This window comes from Tiliqua scincoides, chromosome 12 (assembly GCF_035046505.1).
Source record: "Tiliqua scincoides isolate rTilSci1 chromosome 12, rTilSci1.hap2, whole genome shotgun sequence".
NCBI lineage: Eukaryota > Metazoa > Chordata > Lepidosauria > Squamata > Scincidae > Tiliqua > Tiliqua scincoides.
In genome coordinates, this window is record NC_089832.1 from 13,537,467 (window position 1) to 13,550,733 (window position 13,267).

At 48.3% G+C, this 13,267-nt stretch overlaps 1 protein-coding gene and 1 pseudogene across 1 annotated transcript in view; one reads left to right on the forward strand and one right to left on the reverse strand.

The window, feature by feature from the left end:
• POF1B (POF1B actin binding protein) overlaps positions 1-13,267 on the forward strand; it is a 41,810-nt gene that overhangs the window by 8,257 nt on the left and 20,286 nt on the right. The gene's annotated exons all lie outside the window — the stretch shown is intronic.
• LOC136663343 (5S ribosomal RNA) lies at positions 7,286-7,405 on the reverse strand (annotated as a pseudogene).

Sequence of the window (13,267 nt, forward strand, 5' to 3'; positions counted from 1 at the left end):
AAATCGCTGCGATGCATGTGCAACGAGACCGGAACTCAACAGACTGGTTTGCATACAGTGGTTTGCAGATGGGACTGCAGCCAAGAATCAGCTGGGCGACAGCTTCCGGTCAACAGGATAAGACCGGAACTCAACAGACTGGTTTGCATACAGTGGTTTGCAGATGGGACTGCAGCCAAGAATCAGCTGGGCGAAAAGGCAGTCTGAGCATGTGTTTTTACCCCAGGTTCATCCCTGTCTACCTACTTCTTTATTTTTTGAAAATATATATATATATATATATATATATACTCGGCCTTTCCCCTGCCAAAGCAAATGCACAATGCTACTTGCAACATTTTATAACACCACAGATAAAACAATAAAGACTATACAAACGGTTTAAACTACTGGTTCCCAACCTGTGGCCCATGGACCACAGGTGGTCTGTGAGACCCTGACATTTGAAAAACATAATAGTCAGACCACAGGCTATCCTCATTTCACAATCTCCCCCAGAGCTTGCGGCATGGAAATTAGGAGGTTCCTATGTCTCTATAAGGCAGGGTCGGTGTACATTAACACTGCTTGTGGGAGTTCTTTTCTTGCTGAGCCATTGGATAGAAAAGGGGTGCCCAAACCCTGGCCCAGGGGCCACTTGCAGCCCTCGGGGGCTCCCAATCAGGCCCTCAGGGAGCCCCCAGTCTCCAATGAGCCTCTGGCCCTGCAGAGACTTGCTAGAGCCCGTGCTGGCCCGACGCAAGTGCTCTCAGCATGAGGACAACTGTTCGATCTCTCGCCTGAGCTGTGGGATGAGGGCTCCCTCCACTACTTGCTGTTTCACATCTGTGATGCAGCAGTGTCAGTGAAGGAAAGGCTGGCCTTGCTTTGTGCAAGGGCTTTTATATGCCTTGAACTACTGCAAGACCATTCATTCTTATAAGTTCCATCTCTAATGTATTTATTTAAATTTTATATTTAATTTTTTTTTCAAGCCCTTGAAACTGTGCCAGATATTTGATGTGGCCCTTCCACCGAAACGTTTAGAGACCCCTGCTTTAAAAGGTAGTGTGGCAGTGCAGAGTTCTGGGCACAAACCTCTCAAGCACCTGCTTTGTTGTGTGACCTCTCCAGAGAAACCCCAGGCATTGATTACCCAGCTGTTTAAACATTCAACAATTAAGAACATAAGAAAGGCCCCACTGGATCAGGCCATAGGCCCATCTAGTCCAGCTTCCTGTATCTCACAGCGGCCCACCAAATGCCCCAGGGAGCACACCAGATAACAAGAAGACCTGCAAGGCTTCCTGGGAATTGTAGTTAAGAACATAAGAACAGCCCCACTGGATCAGGCCATAGGCCCATCTAGTCCAGCTTCCTGTATCTCACAGCAGCCCACCAAATGCCCCAGGGAGCACACCAGATACAAGAGACCTCATCCTGGTGCCCTCCCTTGCATCTGGCATTCTGACATAGCCCATTTCTAAAATCAAGAGGTTGCACATACGCATCATGGCTTGTACCCTGTAATGGATTTTTCCTCCAGAAACTTGTCCAATCCCCTTTTAAAGGCATCCAGGCCAGATGCCGTCACCACATCCTGTGGCAAGGAGTTCCACAGACCAACCACACGCTGAGTAAAGAAATATTTTCTTCTGTCTGTCCTAACTCTCCCAACACTCAATTTTAGTGGATGTCTCCTGGTTCTGGTGTTATGTGAGAGTGTAAAGTGCATCTCTCTATCAACTTTATCCTTCCCATGTGTAATTTTGTATGTCTCAATCATGTCCCCCCTCAGGCGCCTCTTTTCTAGGCTGAAGAGGCCCAAACGCCGTAACCTTTCCTCATAAGGAAGGTGCCCCAGCTCAGCAATCATCTTAGTTGCTCTCTTTTGCACCTTTTCCATTTCCACTATGTCCTTTTTGAGATGTGGCGACCAGAACTGGACACAATATTAGCTGTTTTTTCCCCAATACCTTTTCTAACGATCCCAAGCATAGAATTGACCTATGTGTTTTGAGATCCTATCTTTGATGAGGCATTCCACCATCTTACCCAGTATAGATGTTAGGCTGACCGGCCTATAGTTTCCCGGGTCCCCCCTCTTTCCCTTTTTAAAGATCGGTGTGACATTTGCTATCCTCCAATCCTCTCTGGCACTGTGGCCGTTTTGAGGGACAAGATTGTGCCTGTTAAGTTTAAATATAATTTTTTTCCCAACCCCAAGACCCCTCTTTCTGTAATATTCTGATCTCTGCAACCTTTCAGGAGAGATGGGTTAATAGCAAATCGATACTTCTGGTTGGCTTTTGTCATTGGAGCTTGTAATGCCAGTGCTGAGCATTTTCTGACATTCTAAAAACTGAAGATGAATGTGGCCTCTTTGCAGAGCAGGGAAAGGTCATCTTGAATCTAGTTGCCCTGACTCACTTTGATGCTCGGAAATGTTGGTGAGTGTATACGTGCCTGAGTTCCAAGGTGATAACGGCAAAGCCGCCATCCGTCTCCAAAATCTGGAAGGAAGGGATTCTCATTCTGGAATCTGGGGACAGGGTGTCTCTAGTTACTCAACAGGAAAGGAGGTTCACTGTATGTGGGCATATTGGTGAGCTCCTCTCTGCCTGTGCCAAGATAGGCTAAGTTCTGATATTTAAAAGATGGAAGAAGACCAGTTTTATAAGCATCATTGTCTGAGCTTGGGGAGATTACCGATGATGATGCTGCATTCGCAGTGTACCGTGACAGTGGCCAGCCTCTTTGGCGAGAGTGCCGCGAGTCAAGTTCAGGGCGTGAGCTCGTACTGCTTCAGAGCCATCTGTGTGAAATTCTGATTCACCAGAAGCGGTTCCATTTATTTTAACTGGCTTTGCGGTTGCACCCAGCATTGTTCATGAGTGTGCTTTAATTTAATTATGGGTTCTGGGGAGTGCGGAAGTGGTTGCCTGTCTTCTCTCCTATCACTAATTTCTAAGTCCTTTCGACTTTGTGGATTCAGCTTTCTTGATGATTTGCTGGTTTTTCTGCACGGTATCGGCTAAAAGTGCACTTACTGGGACCTGCATCAGTGGGGCTGGTATAATTCTTTAATAGCGCATCATCAGTGTACCTGCAGGGGTGGCTCAAGACCTCATTGCACCTAAGATGATGTGCTAAATAAGGAGCGGAGGGGAAGTGTGGAGTGGGAAATGATGGACTTCTGCTCGATTCTCCTCTTGAATTCAGGAAGTGGGAGAAAAAGGACTGACAGAGGAGGGCAGAAGCAGGTGTCCAGTCTGACGGGGGCATCCCCACCAGTCTCACTCTATCAACTGATGCTTTGTGTGCATGGTACTTTACAGAGTTATCTAGGAGTCCCTGCTCCCAAGGAACTTACAATCTAAAACGGATAATAGAAGAAAACAATCAGGGAGGGCGGGACAGTGAAATGTAACAAGGTGACAGTGTGGGCAAGTGCCGTTGACACTTGCATAAAGCTGGGTTGTGGTTGAGAATTCTGATTAAGAGGATAAACCAACATCATGCCCAAATGTTCTGTCCCACTGAAATCAATTAAACGTGCCTTGGATTTGCAAGGTGCGAATGCAAGAAAAACATATTTTTAAGCTCATGTGTTCTACAAATATACTATCCAGAATCTTTACCCAGCATGTAATTTGTCTGTGACAACTCCTTGCCACAGGATGTGGAGATGGCATCTGGCCTGGATGCCTTTGAAAAGAGATTGGCCAAGCTTCTGGTGGAAAGTCCATCACGGGTTACAAGCCATGATGAGTATGTGAAGCCTCCTGGTTTTAGAAGTAGGCTACGTCAGAATGCCAGATGGCAGGGAGGGCACGAGGATGTAGGTTTCTTGTTGTCTTGTGTGTTCCCAGAGGCATCTGGTGGACCACTGTGAGATACAGGAAGCTGGACTAGCTGGGCTTTTGGCCTGATCTAGCAGGGCTCTTTTTATGTTATGTAGAATCCAGTGCTGGGTGCACCGAACTCGGGTTTGATGCTGTGGGATGGAGTGAGACGGCCCACGTGGGACTAATTTTACTATTGGGTGTATTAACGTAGATCAGAAACAAAATAGTTTTAGAACTTGAACATGAGAAGCTGCTTCATATTGAGTCCATTAGTCCTTCTAGCTCAGTCTTGTCAACACAGGTTGGCAGCAGCTCCCCAAGATTTTAAACAGGGGTCTTTGCCGCTCTTCTTGGAGATGCGGTCAGGGATTAAAGTAGAGACCAACATGCTTTATTCCTGAACTCCACTCCCATTATGGTGAAGCATGAAGAGAGATTCTGCTCTCCCCCCCCAATCCAGACTGCTGTTTGGAAACTGATTGCAAATGACCTCAAGCAGTTCCAATATTTATTATAGATATCTCACGTTTGCTTAAAATGAAATGTTGGGATACGGTTATAGTCGTATTTGTGACTGGAGAAGATAAAACACCGTTTCAACAAAACCAAACCCAAGGAACAGGCTGTGGGAAAAGTTTTGAAAGAGTCTCCCTGCAAACCCTTATTCAAGTGGCAGGCTGACAGTTGTAGGTTAGAGATGGGTTGGCTTTTCTCTATGCTTTTCCTGGCAAATCCCTTTTGTCTTTAACTGCTGCTTGGCAGGCAGAGATCAACAGGCAAAAGCTGTTCCTAAAATCACAGAAACCTGCTGGGAAAATAGAAAGCATCCTTGTTGCCAAATCTGTGCTAGAGCACCATAGCTATGGTAATAGATAGGTCCTGTTGCAAGCTTAAATACTGCAAGCTGTTCCATTCAGGGTGCAATCCTAATCCCTTATGTCAGTGCTTTCCACTGACATAAATTTCCTAAATTTATTAAGTATTTATATATTGCTTTTCAACAAAAAAAGAAGTTCACAAAGCAGTTTGCCCAGCATAAATAAAATGGCCCCCATCCTGAGTGACTGCAAACCTATAGCCATTACCTGGGTGCAAATTCCATTAATCACAGTGGGGTTTACTTTGATTAAACATGCGTAGGATTGCAGTTTAATAGGGCTTACCCTACTACTTAGGCAGCAGGGTTTGTTTGTTTTTTTTAAACACTTACAAAATCTTCAAAGAACGAGGGAAGGTCTCTTTTAAGACAGTGGGGAATTTGCTGCAATATGTCTTTGCCTCACTGGAAAAAACAACATCAATAAGCTTCCTGCTTCAAAATGTCTCCTTTACCCCTATGCAGATTTAACTGATCAACTCCTATCATTAAACAACCAAGATCTATTTAAGCTGCAATCCTTAAACACCGACCTGGGAGTGAGCCCTGTTTGTGCTGATCGTGGTGGTTGTTTGAGGGCCAAGCGCACAGTTTTGTGTGAAAGAGTCAGCCTCCCAGCTGGAGGTGTCTTTTATTCGTACAAGACAGCCCCATGGGGGAGTCTGTCTCCACAGAGACCAGGATGTGTATGGAGTGTTGGGTCAATCTTTCCCTGAATGCCCTTTGCAAGCCAAAAATCTCCAAATCTGTACCAGTTTAAGAAAACACCGACAAATCTGGGCACTAGATTTTGGCTGCACACTTATCTTGGAGCGTCACTGAATTTAGAAGAACTTATTTCTGAGTAGGCATTCATAGGATTGCGCAATTGATCACATTTTGGGGGAGGAGATTTTGAAATATCAAAAATATCACAGCATTTGTGAGAGAACCAGTGTGGCTTGAGTGGTTACTGGAGTGGGTGGGCTGAGTATTGGATTTAAGACACAGGTTCAACTTATCAGTGATCCGTGAAACTTGCTGGTGGTCTTGCTTCAATTACCTACGTAGCTCCCATTAGCGCTGGCTCAAGATTTCCTTGTGCTTGAGGCAGTGTGGCAAATGCTATGTCTGTTACCTGGTGCTGTGTCCGCCTCTGCTTCTCCAGCTCCCTGGATCTGAAAGGAAGCGTGGAGGGTAGGAGAGTGGTAGCCTAGACCAGGGGCTTCCAAACTCCAGCCTCGCGGGCTGGATCCGGTGTCACAAGGAAAGCCCCTCAGGCATGGCATGGTGGTGGAACAACCTTCCCTTTTTGTGCTACAGCCTGTTATCTTGGCAGCTGATGACTGCAGATGCACGCTGGTAGCTCATCAGTAGCGGCTTCCACTGGGAAATTGGTGCACAGAGCCTTCTGGGTCAGTCAGCAGCAGAAGTGGCTGCCCGGCATGAGTTTCGACAGTGATCAGTTGTGAAGAGTGCCACTCTTCTGTGCCACTGCTGTGCTTGAGGGGCTTTCGTTGTCACACATGGGCTGGAGCTTGGAGACTCCTGGCCTAGACAGAACGAGCTAACCACTCTCCTACATACACCTTCTCTCCATTCCCTTCCCAGTCCAGGGAGTGTGAGAAACAGTAGAGGTGAGTGGGCAGACCAGGGTGGGCTCCCCTGCCAGTTTGCTGCCTGAGCCAGATTTCTCAGTCGACCTCATGAATGGGCTGGCCCTGCCTCGCGGGGGTTCTTGTGCAGATGAAGGAACAGTTGTGTGGGATCCATTGTGCTGCCCTGAGCTCCCTGGAGGAAGAAAGGGTGAGATAAAAATCAGATGGGTAAATATTGAAGAGTAGGCTGTGTGTGGTACAATGGAAGCAAAGAGATGGCTTCGAACTGTAAAAAACAAATATGCTTACCGGATGGCAGAGTGATTGCTGTTTTTGCGGCATAAGGGTCCCAGTAGTCTGGAGACAGAGCTGAATAGCTGCTGGATGTTGTATTTTCTGAAAATGGGGCGACGTTCTTGTTTGTTTGTCCCAGGGCTCAATCCTGAAAGCAGCATCTAGCCGCTTGGGCGGCTCATCTAATTAAGTCCAATTAATACCTCTTGCAAGCCACACCTTAAGATTGTGATAAACTGCAGATTTAGGGCTCTGCAACCACGCCTAGTTCCCCCCTTCTCTCTTTCTCCCTTCTATTCTCTTTGCTTTGCCTAACATCCAACCCAGCGGTCCCCAGGATCAACTGGCCCTTCAGTCTCCCCCACAGTGTGCGTTTCTTTGGAATTCAGAGGAAGGTGGGGGCCAGGGGAGATCTCTGGAGATGGCTGCAGGTGAGCTGATCCTTACCTACTCTTACTAATAATCTGTACTGCTGAGTCACAGAAGGACCTGAAAGGGCTGGAATGCAGGCCTCAAAAGGCCAAGAACCTGAGATGCTGCCCTTCCCACTACAGTGATACAGTTTTAAAGGACAGAAATGCCAGCATCCTGTTTTCATTGTTCTCTGCTGGTCTTCCGATGCTTGACATTTAGAGCAGATCTGTGTGTTCAGAAACATCCCTGGTTGGTACACTGGTTGGCAACCTTCAGTCTCGAAAGACTATGGTATAAGCCTACAGCACCCATTATTCCCAGGCAGTCTCCCATCCAAGTACTAACCAGGCCTGACCCTGCTTAGCTTCCGAGATCAGACGAGATCAGGCATGTGCAGGGTAACAGTTGCTGTTGGTGCAGCCCTGCTTGGATTGCATCACTTCAGCAAGTGAGCAGGGATCATGGCCTTTCAAAAAGGTTTTGGTGGTAGGTCTTACTATCTTCCAAGTAGAAAATCCTGGCAGGTCATGGCGAAAAGGTTAGCTTTCCATTTGGATCGTCCAGGAACGTAACTAGGGGCAGTGATATTTTTTGGGTTGGTTAGCTATACCTTACTTTTCAGCCAGTTTAGAATCCCAAAGTGGCTTGCATTGCAATTAATATTTGTTGTTCATGGGTCTGCTCACATCTCAGAGGGGAAGGGGCAGGGCCGGGCCATCTATGAGGCCAACTGAAGCTCTTGCTTCAGGCAGCAATTTGGTGGGGGGCGGCCATCTTTGTCAGCCTGCTTTCCTCCACTGCTCCTCCTTCCACTCTCTGGATGGAGAAGGAAGAGGAAATGTGGAAGGGAGGAGAGTGCTGAGCTGGAACATTGAAGGATTGGGAGCACATCATGACTTCGATATGAGATGGACTGGGACAAAAAGTGTAATGTGATGGGAGCAGAGGAAGGGAAGTTGGGGGCCAGGGGAGTTTCTGCTCCCCTCACCCCTGCACTCTGTGTGGTCGTTTAGACATGAATGGAGCCAGGGGTAGCACTGGGTTTCCTTGGGGGCCTTTCAATACCAGGACTAGTACCCAGTGCACCAGAAGGGAGTGGGCTGGGTGCTGCGGTGACCCCAGTACAGGCCTTTGCCCCAGGGCATCCAGCAGCCTGACGCTGGCACTCAATGGAGCAGTCATGCAGAAAAACAAACTTGACTACCGCCCCATCGCGCCTTCTTTGGCTCCAACTCTCCCAAGGTCATGTTTGTGTTCAGATGTCTACCACGGAGCATATTTAGACACCCGCCTGTCAAACCGAACGTGGGATTCTGACATCCTTTGTAGAAGCTCCTGCCTAACTGGTAGGCAAGCCTGAAAGCCGGCCAGCGTCGCGGTTAGGCGAAACCTGCCGTGGCGCTTCGGAGTCTCTTCTTTGCTCCTGGATTTGGAACCCACCCTTCTAAATCTCTGCAGCTTAGGCTTCATGCCACCGTAAGATCTGCTTTGATTCTCTGCAGCCCATATGACTTGTGGGCTGATCGGAGGCCGGCGTAATAATTTTTGCAGCGCCTTCCACCTAAGCTGGGGAGCTTAGGAGCGTGAGTTGCCTGTTTCTCAGGCCCCCGAGGCTGTGGGGATTGTCGAGGCACGTTTGTGAGGATCTTCTCAAGGCCGTTTTCCTTGAGAAAAGTTTTCATAAGCATGTGTTTGCACCTTGATGTGTTATCTTCGGAGTATAAAGTGTGCACAGTTTTTTTTTAATCTTTTGTTTTGTACACACCTTGTTTTTTAGGCATTTGAGAGAGAATGTGTTTTATTATCAGAAAATAGTGGTCAGCCTTTGAGAGAACGCTGGGCTGAAGAGCTAAGCCTCTTTTCTCCCCTTCTCTTCGGATTTGCTGTCACCATAGGCTGCCGTGTCACTGGTTGGGACTGAAGGTTCCAGATCCAATTGCTATGTAGAATTCTGGGCTGTAGCATTTCAGACTGTACCACTTCAGACTGTGGGGGGGGGGGATAGTCATATGCACTGGCATCGCTAGGGGTGTGTGGGGGGTGCGGGCCGCACCAGGTGACATGCTGGGGGGTGACACACCCTGGGGGAGGATGGCTAACATCGCGGGGTTAGGAGCTACCATGCCATGCCATACCATACACCGTTGGATGCGGAATGGACAGCGGAGTGCAGTGCAAGAAACAGAATTGAAATTGCTCCTTTTGTTCAAAAGTTATGGCCAAAAAACCAGAAGGAAAAAATGCATGGAGCCCTAAGGAAAGTGAAAGTGAGTCGTTTCACCCGTTTACTCACGAGTAGGCAGACTTGCCTTAGTCGAGGCAGGCTGAGAGGCTCCAAGGACGTCAGAATGGTCCTCATTCAATGAGTGCAGCCCCCAAAAACACCGGAGAAGGAGGTTCCTCCCTCCCAGCTGCCTCCCTCCCAGTCTATGGAGCCTTATGGAAAGCAAAGCAGTCTCACAGTCGCGTTTACTCGCAAGTAGGCAGACGTGCCTCGGCTAGTGGTCAGGCCAGGCAAAGGGAAATGTGAGGACACCAGAATGGTCCTGAGCCGATGGAGCTGCTCCAGAAGGCAGCCTCCCGCCCTAAAAAGAACAAAAACGAGGCTTGAATGGTAAGGGGAAAGTTTTCTGTTTTGCACTTGTGAAACCAGGAGGGACGTGTGCTGCATCCTGGCAAGGTTCTTTGCCCTGATTAGGTGGGAAGATGGGACCCTGGAAAGGGGGAAGGGCTGTGTGCTTGGAGAAGGATCCAAGCCTGCTTTGACTTCCGAGCTGGTATGTTTGAATTCCGAGCCATTCAAAATTGCAGTACGAGCACACTGTGTGATAAGAGCTTTGGCTGATCGTGGCTTAGGTTTGAAGCCTACGTGGATGACGTTGCTTCTGGCCATGACATCACTTCCAAGTTAATGACCTCACTTCCGGTGGGTCCTGACTGTCATTCTAAAAAGTGGGTCCCGCTGCAAACAAGTTTGAGAACCAGTGGTTTATTCCATGCTCACTCAGCACCCTCCCGTTTTCTGTCGTTGGATCACACACAAGCGGAGTATCTGAACTGGAGTGAGTGGGTAGCAGGGAGGAGGTAGAAGCTGAGTCGTGCCAATGGCAGCGCTCCTCACTTTGATGTTCCCTACTTCATAATAGCGGGCATTGAGTTAGATTATTTTTCTGCACAGGGATTGTGTTGGGACTCATCCGTTAGAAGAGCCAACTTGAGTGTTTGCTCCGGGCTCTGTTGACCTAGTTTTGAGATGGCTGTTATCTAACATAGGAACGTTCTTTGCATCAAGACGAAGAATTAAAAAAAAAAAGTCATTCGGTTTTTTGGGAAGGGTATTTTTCAGGGTGACATGGATTTCAGCAACGGGGCTGAATGTCAAATGTTTGGGGTAGGATCCAACCAACCAACCTTAAGGCATTCTAAATCACAGTGATTTAAAAGGGAGAGGTGAAAGTTAAACATGTTTTTGAAACATATGTGACTGAAAAGTGCTTAGGGGCACAGGGCACTGAGGGCCCAATCCTATCCTACTTTCCAGCACCGGTGCAACCGCAATGCAGACCCAAAGTAAGGGGATAAATGTTCCCGTACCTGGAGGAGGCATCTGTGACTGCCTCCCCACCAAAGGAGGCTGTATATGCCCCACTGGCACAGCTGCACCGGCACTGGAAAATTGGTTAGGATTGGGCCCTGAGTCAGTAGGATCCTTGGTCCACTGCAGTATTGTCTACACCAGTGATTTTCAATTTTTTTTCCTTCCTCATGGCACGCCAACTTCTTTGGTCTTCAGCTCTTGTGATGTCACTTCCGGTAGACTCGTCCGGCTTCTCCAGCTCTGTTTTTAGGACAACTGTCTGTAGTAAAATATTGTCTGTCCCTCTTCCTCCCCTGGCCCTGCTTCAGCCAGAAGAGATTTTCCACCAGAAGAGTTCTTCAGCGATTTTTCAACTGGTTGAAAACCGTTGGTCTACATTGACTGGACGGTGGCCTCCACATTTCAGACCAGAGGTCATTCCCAGTCCTCCTTGGAGATAGGAGGCAATGAACTTAAGTCTGCCTGATTGCAAAAAAAAATAAAAAAAAATGCACTCCACCACTGAGCTGGAGCCTCTCCCCATGGGGGAGGGAGGGCTGCATCATGGCCCCTTGAATCTCCAACTTCTATTACAAATGTCACATATTTTTTTTTTTAAAGTGTACTTTTCAAACAGTAATTGGCTGAATGAGGACTCTGTTTCAGAGTCAACTTAGACATGTTGTTAAATTCATTCTAAGTCTTTTTTTTGAGGCTTATACTGAATTCAAGACAGCCACACTGTGCTCTGATCTGGATTGGGACCATGAAGCAGAAGTGGGGGAGAGTGTATAATCCTGTGCCGTCTGGCTGAAAAGATCCCCAAATCTGGTACTTGCTATGGTGGCACACAGCAGTTTCAGTGTGGGGTTTTCAGGGGGAAAACAGCATGGAAGAAAAAGGTGTGACCTCACTCCCCCCTTCCCCATGCTCTGGTTCCATTCTAGATTCCCCACCCCATGCTTTACTCTGTGTGACAGTGAGTTAGGTTTGTACCCTCTGTTTTTGTCCACACTAAGGGACAGGGTTTTGATTGGCTCTCAATGGTTGGCAACCTTCAGTCTCGAAAGACTATGGTATGAGCCTACAGCACCCGGTATTCCCAGGCGGTCTCCCATCCAAGTACTAACCAGGCCTGACCCTGCTTAGCTTCCGAGATCAGGCAACGTAGTGTGCTTTCAGAAAAAGCTTTTTTCCCCAGATAAGGTCAGTCCTTGGATGCCGGTGTCTGCATAAAGCTGGATCATACGAAGGATTTGGTTCTCAAGCTACCCACTGGCAAGGTCTCAAAAACACCTTCCTTGCTGTTCCTGGAGCCACTCATGCGCCGGGGCCTTTGATGCGATCCAGTTCTGTCAGTCCTGCCACCCAGCAATTGCCAAGAAGACATTTTAAGTGGGGGGGCGGGGCGGGGGGGCAAAATAGACTCCACCCAATGTCATGTAATGGCCAACCTGCCTCAACAGGACCTTGTGGCTTGCATTGGGTGTGCAGTTCTTTCTCTCGGGTTGTGTCAATAGCTTTTCATCACTTTCCACAGAGCAGCCATCAGGAGAATCTACAATAACCGGTGTGTTTTGATAGTATTGTGTACTCGAAGCTGACAGTGGGCCCTCCTAGATCTCAGAAATCTGGCCCGCGAGACCTTCCTCTCTGCCCTTCCAGTTGCTTCCTGTCCATGGCTGAAATCTGGCCCTTGCAGTTGTGGTGCTCCTCCCTAGCAGCTTACCAGCAATCAACCTATCGCAAGCACATGATTTTTGCAAGTGTATGTTGCAACTGTGCAAGAAGGGTGAGCCCAGTGATGATGTGTCTGTGCAGTGCTTTTGAAGAGAGAGTTCTATTCAGTGGTGTTGCTTGGGAGATTCCAGAGCTCCCTGTCGGCCTTCATCCCCCAACATATAGCTCCCCAGAGAGCCACAGCCCTGTTCCCAAGACTAATTTTGGTCCTGTGTGTGCATGATATTGCTAGCCTGACCAGTGCTGCTGGGGTGCTGGCCCAGAAGAGACTGGGGACTTGCATGGGGAAGATAAGGGAAGCCATTTGCCATTCTTCTCCCAAGAAACTCTGCACGTATGGGCGCTTGTCTGCATATGTGGGCACATGCCTGCTTACATGCAGGATTTGAAACAAGATTAAAGAAGAAATGGCGACAATCGGTTGATGTATTTCCATTGCATGGTTGCTTCTGTGTTCTGGGGGGAAACCTCCTCCAGTGTGTTGATAAGCAGCCCTTTGAAAAGAAAAAAGCATTGCCCTCCTCCTGTGTAGCAGTGCCACACGTCCCTCTGGCAAGGTTTGGCACACGGGTTTTTGCCCCACTGTAGTTAATCTGGCTGAGGTGCCCGCCAAGCCGCCGTGATGCAATTTTCACTGTTGCCCTTCCCCAGGCTTGTTGCTGGGGGAGGCGGATTTGCCCCACCCCCTTTGGGGTGAGGTACAAGGCTGAGGGTAGAGGGTGTGCAGCAGTGAGCAAGCCGCAGGTGCATTGTGGGTGTGGGAAGTAAGCTCCTGACAGCCTTGGTGAGCAATTGGGTGGATTTCCAGGCTAATCTTTTGCAGGTAGGCAGTGCATGGACTTGGGGGAAGCGATGCTTCCTGAATTAATCTTCAGTGCTTTCTCTTCTCCTCCACACTTCCTCCCCCTCTCTGGTTCCCACTTTCTTTTCAAAGCCAACAAGAGGTGGAGCATTGGAGGCT